Source organism: Gymnoscopelus braueri, assembly GCF_963280865.1.
Source record: "Gymnoscopelus braueri genome assembly, chromosome: 6".
NCBI classification, from domain to species: Eukaryota; Metazoa; Chordata; class Actinopteri; order Myctophiformes; family Myctophidae; genus Gymnoscopelus; species Gymnoscopelus braueri.
The window spans coordinates 21,077,554-21,095,056 of record NC_137607.1 but is presented as its reverse complement, the minus strand read 5'-3'; the positions used below and the strand labels follow the sequence as shown (position 1 = coordinate 21,095,056).

At 41.8% G+C, this 17,503-nt stretch overlaps 1 protein-coding gene across 1 annotated transcript in view; it reads right to left on the bottom strand.

The window, feature by feature from the left end:
• s100p (S100 calcium binding protein P) overlaps positions 1-5,532 on the bottom strand; it is a 28,917-nt gene extending 23,385 nt beyond the window's left edge. The window contains exon 1 of the mRNA XM_080430845.1: positions 5,354-5,532. The gene's annotated coding sequence lies outside the window, so the exon portion shown is untranslated. The remainder of the gene's footprint in view (positions 1-5,353) is intronic.
• Positions 5,533-17,503: the final 11,971 nt, after the last annotated feature.

Here is a 17,503-nt window from a genome sequence, read left to right as displayed (position 1 = left end):
GAGCCAGTGTTGACATTCGAACCAGCAACCTTATGATCACAAGCCTGCTGCTCTGGGCTTCCCTCACCCCCATTTATCAACATTTATATGACACCTATCCTATCAGATGTCCATGGAACATTTCATCTCCACGTCCAATCTTAGAAACACACACACACACACACACACACACACACACACACACACACACACACACACACACACACACACACACACACACACACACACACACTATAACACAGCTATTTATTTCACCCGTGTTTGTTAACGCTGTTAAAAATATAGATATCACATCTTGTACTGTTTAGACTGTTTTCTCGCCCCTCCCGTTTGTGTGCGAGAGCTGGCGAAAATTTCTGGGAACTCATATTACTGTTTAGACTACAAGAACATTGTTCTATTTTTCCCACAGCGTCGGCTAGCATACGATGCCAAATGCAGGACACTCATGGACAAACTGCAACGGCGACTGTGCAAATAACCGTTGTTATAGGCGTGCATGTCAGTGTTGTCAGGCACGTTCCATGAGGCTGAATGGCTGTGTGCTTCAATGTATTTGTGCTTGTTTGGTCACACATGCACACATGTACACCACTATAAATCCTCAGTGTGTTATGATGAGTGTAAAATGGTCGTCAACACTTGAGGATCTTGTGCTGTATATGTATGTACTTATACATATATACTGCATGCCTTATGTAAGCTTGTGTGTATGTGTTGCCATAGGGAGCGGTGTGCGTTACAAGGAATTCTGTTCTCTTCTTTCCACAGCGTACGCATGTGCACACACACACACGCACGCACGCACGCACGCACGCACGCACGCGCGCGCACACTCGTAAACAACGGTTGTGTGATGTCAGTTAAGGAACATCTAACAGTGAGCCACCTGTCTCATTCTGATGCATAATACTTCACAGCTTTCCTGGAAGGCTTGACCGACCGTCAGGTGAAAATGCATGGTGACAGCGCAGGTGTTGGCTACTATGACAGGGTCAGAGGTTTCACATTCACATATTCATTACATGCCCTTATGTGCACGCGCGCGCGCGAGCACACACACACACACACACACACACACACACACTCTCTTCCGTCTGTCTAGGCAGTGATGTCATAGTTCTTTTTCTGGAAAGTTATTTTGTGTGTGTGTGTGTGTGTGTGTGTGTGTGTGTGTGTGTGTGTGTGTGTGTGTGTGTGTGTGTGTGTGTGTGTGTGTGTGTGTGTGTGTGTGTGTGTGTGTGTGTGTGTGTGTGTGTGTGTGTGTGTGTGTGTGTGTGTGTGCTACATTTGGCTATGCCCACCTGACCTCCCAGAGAGTTGCAGATAGTTTTGTCAGGTATATTTAGAAGTCAATGGGCTCTAACTTGGCTTAAAATATGAAGCTAAAGTAATACAGGATTATTATAGATGCACACCTGAGTTTCAAATAACCTTCTTCCACAGAGGTAACAGACAGCATGTTTTGACACGATTATAGTTGCTTTCAGTCTCATTAGCTGGCCCAGTAAACGTGGCTCAGTAAATATAAATATATAAATGCGATACAGCTGTTTGGACACGAGGAAGCTGCGGGGGGGGGGGGGGGGGGGTAGAGTTTGTACGACAGATGCTGTAACTTTTTGTATTTATGGTGCATAGAGGCCCCTCAACATGTGATTGTAATTTGGGTATGATTGGATGTTGCGTTCATGATATATATTTTTAAGAAATAGGTGAAATAGGTGAAATAGCGTTTTAAGAAACAGGTGAAATGGGCAAAAAAAATCTTAAGTTGGTGAACAAAAATCATGTTTATGCAACAGACATGTGTAACATTTGTGGCGACCTTATGGTGGAAGTGAAATCACTTTGGGCTCTGCATTTAGATGCCCCTCAACGTGTGATGCAAATCACACATCAGATGCTGCGTTTATGATTTGTGGCATTTGTTTTTTAAATGGGCCCGTACAGCAAAAGTTTGGAAGCCAATTGTGGTCAATCAGAATTGAATTGATATAAATGATTGCGAACGCAGCGGAAGGAGGCGCGCCGAAGGCGCAAGTGGAGCTTACTATGACACCGTGCTCGGCTTGTGTGTCCGCGTCTCTGTGTGGACTATTGTGTGCACTGCCTGTGTGCAGCCAAGTAAATGTCCAATATAGACGTACCATACATCAAATGAAAGGTCTTTGAAAACTGAACACACCTGTCAAGGTTGCGTTTAAGCCCGCCCCTTCCCCCGGAAGCCACGCCCCGGAGAAGGCTCCTAAAAACTCCCCATTGAAACCCCATGTTAAATGAAAAGTGCCCGAATCGCTCCGAAACTTTTTCTACCCCCCCTAAGTGGGGGTCTACGAACAAATACTTCGGGCTCGGATTTTAGCTCCGCCCCCCGGAAGTGTGTGAAACAGGCACTTCAAACACTTTGTTGAATTGTTCAAAAATATTCAAAGTTTTTTTTTTGTGAATTTGTATTTTTCTAAGATGCTCATTTTAACGCAGATTGTTTTTGTATTTTTTATATATTTTTTTATTGGTTATTTTTTTTTTTAATAATATTTTTTCATTATTAATGATTTTTTTTGGCGTTCGCTTCCCGCGTTCGCGCGTCTTACTTGTATATATAGGCCTGTGTGTGCGTGCGGTAGCATTATGTATAAAGATGGCAGGAAGGGAAGTGCATCATTGTAAGTGCAGCTTCAAATGTCAGCAGTAGTAGAGATGAAAAGAAGTGGTCCTGCACATTGTCTTCACTGACAAAATAATTGTAATGAATGAAAAACAATGTTTCGGTCGACTGACCTTCATCAGGTACTGTATCTGGTGTCAGCAGCAACAATCAAGCAATGGCACAGCTACAGTAGAGTTCTCTTGAGGACACAGAATCACAGACCATGAATGGATGAAATCTCTGTCAGTGTCAGTCAACTGATTTAGAGGATGCAGATCGTAATTACTTCACACCGTGTGTGTGTGTGTGTGTGTGTGTGTGTGTGTGTGTGTGTGTGTGTGTGTGTGTGTGTGTGTGTGTGTGTGTGTGTGTGTGTGTGTGTGTGTGTGTGTGTGTGTGTGTGTGTGTGTGTGTGTGTGTGTGTGTGTGTGTGTGTGTGTGTGTGTGTGTGTGTGTGTACGAGACAAACACATGAACATTTGAAAAAGAAAGATAGAAAGTAAATACAGAGATAGATGGACAACAAACCAAGAAAGAGAGATTTGGACAATGGCAGAAACAAACAGAGACACTAATTAACAATAACAGTACAAGTTGCAGCTGTTAGGAGTGCTAATGACTGTGATTTAGGAGGTGTTAATGATTTAAATTGGTGGCACCTCCCCTCTGCTACATGATGGTAATGGGCTGATCCAACGTGTGTGTGTGTGTGTGTGTGTGTGTGTGTGCGCGTGTGCGTTGGTATAATTATGGAGAGTTCTGGACATACACACACTATCATTGTGCTGATGCTGCCATGTTCTGTTACAATCCTGACTAACTCTAAAAGAATGTAGCTCTGTGGGACTTGACACACGCACGCGCGCACGCACACACACACACACACACACACACACACGCGCACACACATACACACATACACACATCCAGTACAGAAGGGGAAAGAGAGGAAGAGGATAGGCCCACAAAAGGTGGTGATGGATAGATAAGGAAATAAGAGGGGAAGGCTAGGTGGAGGAGAGAGAGACAGAGAGAGAGAGAGAGAGAGAGGGGAGTAATAAGCAGTGGTAAAAGCAGTAATAATAGTCTTTACTTAAGTAAAAGTAGCAATATCATGAAAAAAAAAATGTGAATAGCCAAAATAGGGTTTTGTATGATAATCAAAATCTTCAAAGTAACTAGTGTGAAAAGTACAATATTTACCTCTGAGATGTAGTAGAGTAAAAGTATAATGTATAGAAAGATTGTCATAAGTAAAATACCTACACAATGTTCTTAAGTACAGTACTTGAATAAATGTACTTGGTTACTGTCCACAGTACACATTGATGAGAACATGTCTGGCTCTGTCAGTTGACAACTCAGACTCCCAGCAGGTGAAGCTCTCAGCACTCCATGGTGATATTTCATTGCTAAAAGGAAGAGCAGGACCCCAATGGAAACACGCCATAGTGCTTTCTTGGGTTTATCATTTTAGCATCCTTTTTATTGGGACTGTACCTCTGTGCTTTTTTTGCAAACTGTTAAAGTAGGTTATTCAATCAATCAATCAATCAATCAAAACAAAATCAATCAATCAAAAGTTACATTTTTAACACTTGCCCTTTTTACTGACAACAGGATTAACGGCACAATTATTTTGCAGTTGCTCCTTCACTTTTACCATGAGTCCTTGTTTATTTCATTGCTAGCTATGGCTGTGAAGTTATTACTGATGTTCCCATCAGTTGTGCTCATCTGTGTGCTGGTAAGAATACGCCTCCCTGACTCACATTATGATTACGGCACCGTCATCCTCAACAGAGATTGGCTACACCTCTTGCACAAGCACTTCTTTTGCTGAGTGTTCAGTGTTCAGTATTGTTACATTCTCTTGCCTCAATTACACAATAGAAATGATACAAATATGTATTGTGGTTAATAATAATGTGAATTAGTGTTAAATAGCTCTATATTCTTGGCCTGGGCCGTAGCGTGACGGTTCAGGCACCCTAGGCTGCAATGCCAGCCTGACAGTGTGTCGCGGGTTCGACTCCCGTTCCCAACGACCTTTGCTGTGTGTTACCCCCCATCTCTCTACCCATTTCCTGTCAGCCTACTTTCCCCTATCCCCCAAAAATATCTTAAAAAATAAGCTCTATATTCTGATAGTACTCATTGCTATTGAGTGTTTGTTCAGTAACAGGAGTCTCCATGTCTCTCCAGCTATTTATTAAACATAAAATACATTTTCAGGTCGGGATACCAATTTTGTTCAATCAGGATAGAGAACTCAGTCAGGATACATATTAAACAACTGCAATTGGAAGTGATGACACAAATAAATGAGCAGACACAATTGGAACTGGATCACTATCAAAATGAAGCTGATAAATGGGTACTCTCTCCTGATTGACTGAACTTTTGTCACCTACCTGAAAATGTATTTTCTGTTTATTAAAGAGCTGGAGAGATAGGGAGACCCCTGTGCCTGAACAAACACTCTATAGCAATGAGTACTGTATAGAGCTTTAACCTTTTAACTTAAAGCTTACCCTACCTTTAATATAAATTATCATCAAGCACTTTCAATCATCTCAGCCCCCACAAAACCCCCTGATATACAGTATACTGACTGTGAAAATGTGAATCATATTTACTCCACTGAGTGTCTCGTCCCATATTGCCAAATGAAATATAAATTGAAAATCATTATCTTACCTTAATTGCTGCTGAAATCAACAACTTTCCTGGCATGCGCGCTGTTTTTTCTTTTTAAATCCCATTGCAAGCCGAGGCATGAGAACACCGACCAGTATAGTGGGGTCAGCCGGTTGAGATTTTGATGAAAATCGTCTGTCAGTCTCTCAGTCAGTCTCATAAGTTATAACTTTTCCTCCTGTCCCACAGGCTATGGCTAGGTGTGTGAGGCAGACTGTTGTGTGTGTGTGCCCGGACTCTCAGAATGCTTTTCAATGCCAGCACGGCACAGCATGCAGACTGACAGGCACAATAAACGTCCAGTCCCACACTGCCCGTCACCGCTTGGCGCTAATAATGAGTTGGTGATGATGAGGATGTGTGCCTGCTGTTCTGAAGTGGAGGGGGACAGAGAACCTCATGGTGTTGTATGGAAAAATTGATAGAAATAAAGTGAAGGGCCACAATATTTAACATTGTAGTACAGTGATTATTCAGAAGCGGGAAAAAAAATCTATAAAATTCACACTTTTACCTTTTAAAGTATACTTTGGCATTTTTATGCCTTTGACTTTCAAAATGTCTTATTGCCTGGAATGCGTGCTTTATGTGTCTTCATTACATCAGGTAGGAGTTTAGGGTATCGGATGAAGTCAACGGTCCTTGACATTATAGTACTATGTCCCAGCTTGCTGAGCTTTCAAATACATTTTCAAGAAAAGCTTATTGAAAAGTGCACCCTCTGCTTCAACAGAGGAGTCTGAGACGCAAATGAGATTTTTTTTTAAGACATTTTACTCCTGGAATACTTGGCTGCGTTAGAGATTTGCTTTCACTTGGATTGAATGCTCAAGAACAGGAAAGTGGGGACACACCTTTAAGTGCAAACCAGAGAAACCTTAAAGGAAAATGAAGGAAACAGTCTATACATGTGATAAGCCCTCTTTAGCTTTGTATCATACAGTATGCAATGTATTTTTTTCCTTTAATAATACACATTATTGTCAAGTGTTACTACTGAATTCGTTTTTTAATGGTATTTTGACTACTCTTTTAAAAAAAAAGAATGTGTCTACACTACAGTATGTTTCTTCCATTCTAAATGAACTAATCTCTAAGATGAACACCTCTACAATGTCAGATGGCAATTGTATATTCTTTGTCTCCCTTTAGTGGTTTATAGGCCACAGTGCATGCAGTAGTCAGCCTGACTGTGACAAAACCACATGATTTGTTCAATAAACAGATAGTGGATGCTCATCTTAGCAAAAGAAAAAAGAAAAACATTTGGGTCACGTTTGGACCTTTCTTTAAATTGTTGCATGTTTCATTGTGAATCATAGTTTAAAGAGCAGCTTAACACAATTTTTTTTTTAGTAATTGATGTAAATGATGTAAAGAAAAAGAGGAAAAGAAAAAAAGAAAAAGATTACTGCACGTGACTTGACAAAGAGAGGCAATGAGAAAACTATTATAAAATGTCAGCCCCCTCAGATCATGAAGCAGAAGCAGACACCTCAGGAAATTGCATTGTAACAATGTCCAATAAGAAAGTTATGATAAATATTCAGTTAAGGTCAGCTCAGTAATAAGATAGCAACTAGCTGTGAGTGACTTTCAGCTGAGACAGTGTATCTTACCCTGTGGTGCCTTGGAGCCTGTCTGCAGCTCTGTCTGTCTGTCTGTCTGTCTGACTGACTGACTGACTGACTCAGGCACAAATGTACACCAACAGTACACACATACAAGCACTTACAGAATTATGGTTGAAGTGGGACCAGCGCCAGCAACATACTTGGATGAAGAATTGAAGGAAGTGAAGGCTTTGCTTACTTTCCTGATGGTGTAGGGGAGTCATTTGATTAGCTTGCAGTTTTGTTTCTCCTCGATGTGTGGTGTGTTTTTGTTTTGTTTTGTTTTTTACATGATGGTATAAAAACTGTGTTTTGGAGCTCCAGCATGGCTTGAATCACATAGACAAGAAATGAAGACGATGAAGTTATACAGTGCATGTTGTGTTTTTTCACACTCACTTTGATACTAATTTCAGAACCTTGAGGTCATTTTTCAAAGCCTTGGACATAACAGACAATTACAACGTCCATATTTCAAAACTCTAAGGACTTTTTTGTCTGTTGCTTGGTTAGAATAAACAGAAATCATACTAATACTATACATACTAATTTCTTCTCATTTCATTAAATACCTCTTACTATCAATGCATATAACTGCTCAAAGTGATACGTAACTGTAATATTACTCCTAATGCATAGTTTTGTGGAAACTGATTGAATGACTGACTGATGACTGATTTCACCTTGAGGTTAGAATATCCACTGGGCTGTATCCACTTGCAGCAACATGGAGCAGGCAGGTGCCCCAGCAGTGAGATGAAGAGGAAGATGAAGACGGTGAGGAAGAAGAGGTCATCAGCAGAATAGGCTAGGACAAGTACCCTCTTCTTATGAGAGGTGGCCTTGTCCCTCGGCTTACAAGAGGGCTTAGGTCTCATCAAAGAGGTGGCCATGGCCTCAGCTTAGAGGAGGGTGGTGCCTGGAAGAGGCCAGACCAAGACAGCGACAACAAAGAATTATTGGTATTAAATGTAATTAAATTAATTGTTGTTCAGCCCAATATCAGGCGATCTAATGTAGCTCCAATCCTTAGGACTATACGCAATGAGGACGTAGTACGTCTTGTAGAAGGCAGAAATATCAATTGTCAAATAAATTACAGTATATTGCATGCTACTAGATACCACTCAGTAACAAATTAGTATTCGAATGTCAGACTAACCTCTCAGGTGAGGCAGGGTTCCTTGAATTTATAATTTAAGTCTCTTTTCTTTAGGGAGAGAGGGAATAGAGATAACAAAAATATGTAATAAATTACTGCTCTTGGGCGGTAATGTGTTGCCAAATAAATGTACCTACTATATTTATTTTGAAATGAGTAACGTACTGTATAATGAGGAATCATTAACCTATATTAAAATTGGCTAATGGGAGGGTGTATACTGATGACATCAGGGATCTCCATATATGGGCATAAAAGGGGCAAGGACTGACAGATACAGATATGTCCATATATGGGCATAAAAGGGACACAGGTATACATACAGAAACAGACATCTCCATATATGGGCACAAAAGGGACAGATAGGTGTGAGGGCCGCGTAGTGTCTCAAATCTCTACTAGTATATTAAATTCACTGTGTAACGAGTTTTTCTAGTAGATTTGTGACAGTCAAATACAGTTGGTAGGGGCAGAGTCCTTAGTGCTCAACAAGAGTTGGCTGTGGTCGGTTTGGTTCGGGCCAGAAACAACATCTGTTTGTTTTGACCGAAATACAGCAACGCATAATTGAAAAATATGTTCAGCAATGTTCCAACCATGTCTTGCATTCTATTCAAGGCAAACCAGGTCTCTGTGAAACATGGTGCCTTTTTAAATTAATGACACTCAGGCTTCGGGCCTGAAAATCTAGTAGCGTCAATCAGAGCATGGCCAATCAAATCCGGTTAAGTTTTGTAAAAAACGAATTGACTCTTTTTGGACCGGATGTTGTGTTGACATTTTTTGTTACGTTTTGTGACATACACTGTATGCCAATTTTTGTTACAGCCGGTCTGCAAGGCTAATGGACTGAAGTACTTTTAAATGGCTGTCTTCTAATGTGCTTAGCATGGAGTAATACAGTAGTAAATCCTGAACACCATGATCAAATAATATTCACCGATTCAACTAATATTTACATTTGATCAATATAGATATTATTTTCAAATCTATTCATCAGTCATCTGATAGAACTGTAAGAACTGGTGCTGTCACCAGTCACCACTAGGGGAGTAGAATGTACTGAGGAACAGTTCCATTGAAACAAGTGGACCCTGCATGGCTGCTGTGTCTTGAATCCATGTGCAGGGGGCAGTGTGTAGTTACAGTATATTTGTCGAGAGGACTGGAAATTCTGTTTGTCCATAAGGAGGTACTGTATCCATAACAAGAAAGAAGCTGTTCTATGCAACGCACACACACACACACACACACACACACACACACACACACACACACACACACACACACACACACACACACACACACACACACACACACACACACACACACACACACACACACACACGCAACTTGCAGTTTTCTGGTCATGTTTTGAAACAAGGTTCTCTCAGGGCTTAGTTTGGTGTTCTATTTTAAAACCCCTCCCTTCACGGCTCTAACTGGACTGACTGACCCCAACAGACCCCACCCCACCATTCTACTGGTGGATCACGTGTGCGGTGGTGTCAGCTTGTGTGTGTGTGTGTGTGTGTGTGTGTGGGGGGGGGGGGGGGGGGATTGTCAAGGGGCTAAAAGGATTGGCATGAAATAGAGAGGGAGAGTGGAGAATTAGGAAAAGAAGTGAAGGAGAAGCAGAAAGAGAGGGTTCAAAGGGCCCAGACATAAAGAGGCAATGTAGGTCACGTTGGAGAGGAAGAGATAATAGAGCGGAAGAGTAGAGCGTAGAAGAAGAATAGAGAGAGCGGAGGGGGCGAGACGGGCTACGTGGCCAAATTAGGAGACGTGCCTCTTAAATTCCCCCACGGCCCTCTTGTTTACCTTCACACTCCACTGGGGAAAGATAGCAGCAATGAACTGCATCTTATATATTGTTGTTGTCGGGCGGAAACCTTGTATGTCCAAAACCATGTTTTATTATTCATGAAATGAAATGGTGAAAATAGCTGGGTCTACAAGCTCACACGCTTTGTGAGCTTGTAGATCTATTTTCACCACTTATGTGCGACACTCTCTCTTGGGAAGAAGGGTATTCATTCATTTATGGAACAAATTTAGATACTGTGTGTGTGTGTGTGTGTGTGTGTGTGTGTGTGTGTGTGTGTGTGTGTGTGTGTGTGTGTGTGTGTGTGTGTGTGTGTGTGTGTGTGTGTGTGTGTGTGTGTGTGTGTGTGTGTGTGTGTGTGTGTGTGCGGCAACAAGTCACTGACATGCATTACTGGGGGGGATGCTCCTTCTCTCAATCTTCCCCTCCTTTTTTTCCTCCAAAAAGAGGTGACCTACATACTATGCTGCCAACCTATTGGAAAATCCATCAGCAAGGCCAGCACAGCACTGCACAGCTCTGCATTGTGTGTGTGTGCGGGTGTGTGTGTGTGTGCAACCGTGCTGGAGTCAATTTCTTTTTGGTAAATGTTGCATCAGTCAGAAGCTAGCAATCTAGTTCAAAGCTACAATCTTGCCTGTTGGCATAGGAACCATTTGCTGTGATGATCAAAGACACCCTGACTACCTCGCGCATGTGTGTGCGCGCGTGCGTGTGCGCGTGTGTGCATGTTCACTCAAACTACATTGTTGTGGAATACATTGTGTACCACTACTCTAGTATCCACACATCAAGGCATATAACCAACAAGCTACTGTAGTGTGTTATGTGCTACACGACGTTGTTATCAAAGAAGGCATCAGGCTTTAGAGTGACATGGTTGCTATCCAGCAGGCTGTTGACAGCAGACACAGCCTAGATTATGTGGAAGTCGACATATCTAACATCATGAGGGGGAGACCTCAGAAATGTGGTTTGGTTAGAGACTACTGGCGAGGATCATTGTGTGAAGGACTTGTTTGTCATGCTTAACCCCACCTCTCCGTGTATATGAATACTACTGCCTTAATGTCATTCACCACAAGGACATTGCAAAGGCTTATGTTTTCATATCACGTGGGTGTGATTCCATTGGAAGTTTAAACCGATGTTGACGTCCAACATCGGACCAGTTGTTCTAGTAGAACGTATTTGGACAAGCTTACTTATCGTATCTGCATTTCAAAACAAAGGTACCATAATAGGATTTTATTCCAACATTGAGTCCTATTATATTTTCTTATTGTGGTCGTCTGATAAATGCTTCAGTGGCTGTACCGACCCGAAGGCACGGCGCTATCTACAACAGGTTGTCGGCAGGTTGTCGGCAGGTTGTCGGCAGGAGACGCTTTCCAACGCCCTCCACGGCTGAGTCGTAGAGACCCACTTTTAGTGACCTGGTGTCACTACCTAGAAACCTGCTAATGATCCTTTCATGTAGTCTCAAATAATCCATCTCTCTTGTCCCCTAAAATAAAACATAAATGCATATAACAGTTTAAACTTAAATTCATACTGTGTAACATTCATTTCAGTAATCTCTTTGGGGATACAGTACCTCTCGTAGCTCTGTTGTCATTACAGCGTTTGGCTATACGGAAGTAGCCTACCGCTCAAAAAGGAATACTGTAGGATTCTACACATTATGTTGAATGTTTATTGTGATACATACAGCTTGACCTCAATCTGTCAAGAAATGAAGTAATGTGGAGTTTCAATCAATACATTGATTTCATTCAATAAATATGTTTCATTGGTGTAGAAGAACCAAAGAAAATTCATCAGTGATCATGAACAGGTTAATGTTTCTCAATGATGGGGGGGGGGGGGGGAGGAATCAAGCAATGAGATGTGTGTGTGCATTTGACAGAGGGAGAGAGGGAGAGAGCGAGAGAGAGAGAGTGGATGTACTGTACAATATACATGAATATGAGCATGTGTGTAATAGAGAGGAAAGGAAAGTGAGTGGGAACAGAAGAAGGCGAGGGTAGTCCGTAGTGCAATAAAAAAACATGCCATCGTTTCCCAGAAACCACAGGCCTGGTTGCCATGGGAATGCTGCAGAGAGCTCTTGTATCCACCAATGGGCTTCCTCGTTTTTTTGCCGCGGGAAACCTGGCTTGTTGCCTAGGAGACCAGAGGCTGTGTTCCAAATGAAAGAGTAGTATTTCTAGTGCTCTTTTCCCAGAGTTCCCTTTGTCTCTGTCTTACTGTAACCTTCAACCCTGAGCCATAGATAGATGGCAATCCTCAGTGACAATATTAGATCTCCCGACAACCATGTGAGATTTATGGATGTTGCTAAATAACTGGGGACCGTCTGTCAGGTGATATATTTAGTCTTGCCGTGGGGAGTTTTGTACTGAGGGCAGTGAAATCTTGTATAACCTGTGAACCACTCTGCTCTAATCCACCTGCGATAAATCAAGGCATCAAGGCATGAACACTGGATTAAGCCAGATATGTTTTTTATTTATTTTTAATTTACTTTTTTTGTTGTCATTTTTGAGTAATTTGGCAGATTCACTGATACCCTCTCACACACAAATCCCAGGATTGACATGAGATTATTTTTTATTGAAGATGTGTTGCAGCTTAGGTGCAAGAACGGAGGTTTGTTTACCGTACAGTATTGTTAGCTCACTCTTGTATATTCATTGTTTGATTAACACCAACATATTAGTTTATAAACATGATAACATACGGCCCAAACCTCCTAATTATACAATTCTTAATGTCCCCGCACATAAATCAGAGAGAACGATGGAGAGAATTTGACAATGAATTTGAATGGAGCATCTCTAATTCCTGCCATAGAAGCCTGTGCACGCAGTGCACTACTGTATGGAGGCTGATGCCCGTTGGGAATGAATGCCTCTCCGGTTATGCAATACCTGTGGTAACCGTTGTCAGAAACCTGTTGTGCCCGTCCTGTCTGTCCGTCTGTCTGTGTCCCTTTTATGCCCATATATGGAAATCCTAAATGCTGATCTGACCATAATGGGGATTTGTACATTTATCGATATTTCTTGGAAAACCGCCGCTCCGACCGACTTCACATGGGCACCGCACTCCTACATGGTGATACGCAGTCAATCGGTGGGACGGTTCTTGAGATACGTAAAGGACAGATAGACACACACACACACACACACACACACACACACACACACACACACACACACACACACACACACACACACACACACACACATTATAAAAAATGTGACCTGAAACCAAGGTCATGACCAGGGTCACAGACCTGGGTTGAATCGCCCATGTTGACTCATTCACACATCCATTCAGCACAGGTTTTACCCGGCGTCTTGCTTCAGTGTGGAAGGCGTATGAGAGGGTTGTGAGTGTAAATACAGATGGGAATGCATATAACTGGAATGTAGAAATTTGTTTAAGATAAATTAGTTTTACACATTAAATAGTCAATGTTTTATTGTGGAAATACTTAAACCTAGAAGAAGGAATGTCATAAATTAGATTTATTGGCTGAGCCCTTGGTGAAGCCCAGAACATGACGGTGATGTAACCACCTTGTAACTGTAAATCATACGTTCAAAAGTTAATTTACATTAAAACTTCAAGGATTTTGGGGACAAAGTATTCCAAAGGAGCATCGGAGCGAAGAGTGAGAATAAGTATTCCAAACATGATGAATTATTGATAAGGAAGCCATCTGGAGATGCAAATAACCTCCCACTAATTCACCAAGGACGTCACCTGTGTACAAGACAGCACTGCAATGCAGGGGCAAATATCACACTATGCCATACAAACACACGTGTGAGTGTGTGTGTGGGGGGAGGGGGGGTGATGATACTAACAGCAGAATCTGTCAGTACCACGGTCCTAAACATGTAATGTTGTTGTTAGTAGGAATAAACAAAGAAGCACCCGGGAGGAAGTGGACTAAGAAAAGGGAGGAGCCACAGCGAGTTCCTGTTTCTACACAAAAAAGGAGGTGGTTCCCCCAGAGGCAAAAACCGAATGGGATTGAATCTCGGGCAACGCTCGACCGATTGTCGTGAAACCACTCCCAGTAGACCAAGGGAGAACCTCCCGACCCAGATTTTTTAAATCATCCTCATGGTGACGCTTTATCAGGCGGCTTTGTGTTTTGGACTATAACTCTTGAACTGTAAGTCATATATTTAAAAACAAATATAGCTGGATTCCTTGGTTCATGACGCAACTATTTTCTTCAAAGCACACAATTTACTACTACTCCTACATATTTTGTCCAAAACTCAAATCAGTTATTACACATTCTCTCTGTAGTCATGTAATCAAGATATACCAGTCAGATGATTCAGAATTAATTCCGATTGACTACGATTAACTACTACTTGCAAAAAATGACACAAATCGTGAACGCAACGTCCGATCTAGCCCAATTTTTAACCACACATTGAGGGCCCACTCCGAAACATGATCTTTTTCCCCAACAAATTATTTGACAATGATTGTCAAACAGGGTTTTGATACTCCATACTGTATATGGTTGCCTGTAATAGCCCTCACACATTTGTATTTTTTATTTATTTTTAAACACCATACATCATGAATGCAATATCCAATCATACCGAAATGTTGAGGGGCCTCGATAGAGTGCAGCTCCAAAGCTGCATTCACTTGTGACAATGGCAATGTGACCAGTTGTACCGTCTGTCATACAAACTTACCCCCGCAGCTTCCACATGTCCTGACGGTAGCTGGCTGCACCCAAAGACTGACACAGCCCTGGGAAGGCAACCCAGCCTGGCGGAGATATGCGCCCTGAGGACCACTTTTCTCGTTGCATGTGTTTTTGTCCTTTTTATGTTGGAAGTGTTTCAAGGCAGCATAATACACACACCACCCTCCAACTCTTCTGTGAACAAGAGCAGCCCTCATGGGAAGTAGCGCTATAGCTTGACGTTTTTTTCCCCCAGCAAGGCTGCCTTTTATAGAGCAAGTGTAAAGATGGATGTTTCTCAAGATATCTAAAATAAGCTTTCAAACACACTTGGTGGTGAGCTTGACATGTTTGTTGTTATTGGTTGCATAAGGCTAAGCCAGCATGATGACATAGACTTTGGATACCTCAGGTAACTAGAAAGGACTGCTCGCTATGGCTTTGTTGGCTGGCATGCAGCAGTGCTGTGCACCGTATAGGCTACCAGTCTGTCATAAAAGTGTTTCTGTTGCACAGCGTTCTCAGTTCGAACCCCCAGATTATTCACCAAGTCACAGCTGAAGATGTTGGAGAGGGACAGACGATGGCGTAAGAATCGATAACTAAACTCCACCAGCGTTCAGATGGACTAAAAGTCAAACTGTACACTTTAAAATCCTCTGTTAATTTAATTTTTGCTTTCCTGATGCTTTCTGCTCCTTCTTAGAATTTTTTTCTCTCTTTTTCTCTTTCACTCCTGTGTGGGACTCAATCCCAGACCAACAGGTTCTCCATTGTTTTTATATCTAATGGCTCTTTGATTGATTGATTGATGTACTTTATTTAGTAAGACATGAGAACAACAGTACATGGAAGTACAGATTCACAATACAAGGTCTACTAAAGTGGAAAGCTCATAAAGCACTAAGCTTGTTTAAAATGAGATACCCACGCACACAAATCATGATGTACTCTTTTCGACTACAAAGTACCACCCTTGAAGGGGGAGGTTCATAAAAAAAGCTGATCTACAAGCAATGCGTTGTGAGCTAGTAGTTCTGCTATTTTTGCCTATTTTTTTAAGTAGAAGTTCTCAGTTCAGGGTTCCTAGTATTATTATTAGGTAGTATTGCCTCCTGAGCAGGACCCAAATTAAATTAGGTTCTGAGAACCCTATCTGAAACCGAGCCATAGCGAATGGAAACAACTCCAGAACCTGTGAAATACGTTAGACCATGGGTCTTCAATAGGGGGTCCTCAGAGTTACTACAGGGGGGCCACTATATCTTTGTGTGATAGGAACTTTTTTTGGTGCATTAACCACTTGAACCCTAGCATCCCTATTCTGAGGGGAACATTAGCCGAAAATAGCAGATCTACAAGCTCTGCGCGCTGCGAGGCGTTGTGAGCTTGTAGATCAGCTATTTTCGGCAAAGAGGTTTGGTGTAGGGTAAAAAAAAGAGCAGACAAGTTTTCTAAATATTGAGGGTTTAAGTGATTAACTGTCTGAAAATACATATTAACATGAATCCAACACAACGCTACACATTGACAGTGTAGTATGAAGCTATCTATGAAATCCATAAAAGAAGTTTAATCTGCAACACAATTTTATACAACATGTAGTGGGGGGTCCCTGCTTCAGCTCTCTCTCGCCTAAGGGGTCCTTGGACTGAATAACGTTGAAGACCCCTGCATGCGTTAGATGGCATGGCGCGGTTCTCTTAGTTGTTGTAGTCGAAAAGAGCCATGAATCTATCTATACCCAGCAGCAGTGTTTCAGATGGACCTCTGTCCAGTGGAAAAGAGCCATGAATATACCAAGCAGCAGTGTTTCAGATGGAGACAGGCCCAGTGGAAACCTTGTGGGCACCTCAATGTTAAATTGGCTTTTTCCATTTTTCCCCGATATGTAAAAAAAGAAGAATGAATGTATGCTTTGAAAAATGACATACTGCAATGTATACATGATTTGAGCATGAAAGGTACATCATTACCCAGACCGAAATGTACCCTTCAACGTCCTGTTTATCCCCAAAATGACAGAGGTATTGCAGGTTTTGTATCAATTTGTAGCATTTGTAGAAATATTGGACCTTAAAGGGTTAGTTCAGATTTTATGAGTATTTTCTGTAGGAAATACTTACCATTAATGTAGTGGTTGCAAAGGTATTAATTGATTGCCCGAGTCCCGTGGTCCGAGTTCTGGTCCGGTTCTGATGAATATGAAGTAGTTCCGGTAGATTAGTAGATTTGGTGGGGGCCACTCATTAAAAATAAATTAATAAAAAAAACTAGCATCATTTGTATTGCTGACCTATTTCTACCATATATTGCAGGTTTCGTTCAACTTCGACCCCTCTGTCACATGGTACTAATGTTTGTGTCCAGAATCACTGCGCCGCGGCAGCCTACTCACGCACAAAATATATGACACAAAAAATAGTTCCATGTGACAGAGGGGTCGAACTAACCCTTTAAATGTAATAAAAAAGACAATTTTTTTTTGTAAACAAAAATATAAATATAAAATACATTTAAAAAGACGAAAGAAAATGGTGCCCTACATGTGTTCTCAGGGGCCCACACTGTTCTGGTTATCTTTCAGATAATGATGCTGCTGGTTTTGTGTGAGGCTGCTCTCTGCTGTGTCTGGCTGCTTAGCCTGGCCTGTGCGGAGGGCAGATTGTGCTGATGAGTGTTGTGGTTATTGTAAACTGTTCTGGAAACATTCCTAGAGGGTTTATACTGGCAGAGAGGACTCCGCTCAAAGTTGGTGTATATAATACGTTGAATTGTGTGTGTGTGTGTGTGTGTGTGTCTGTGCGTGTGTGTGTGCACG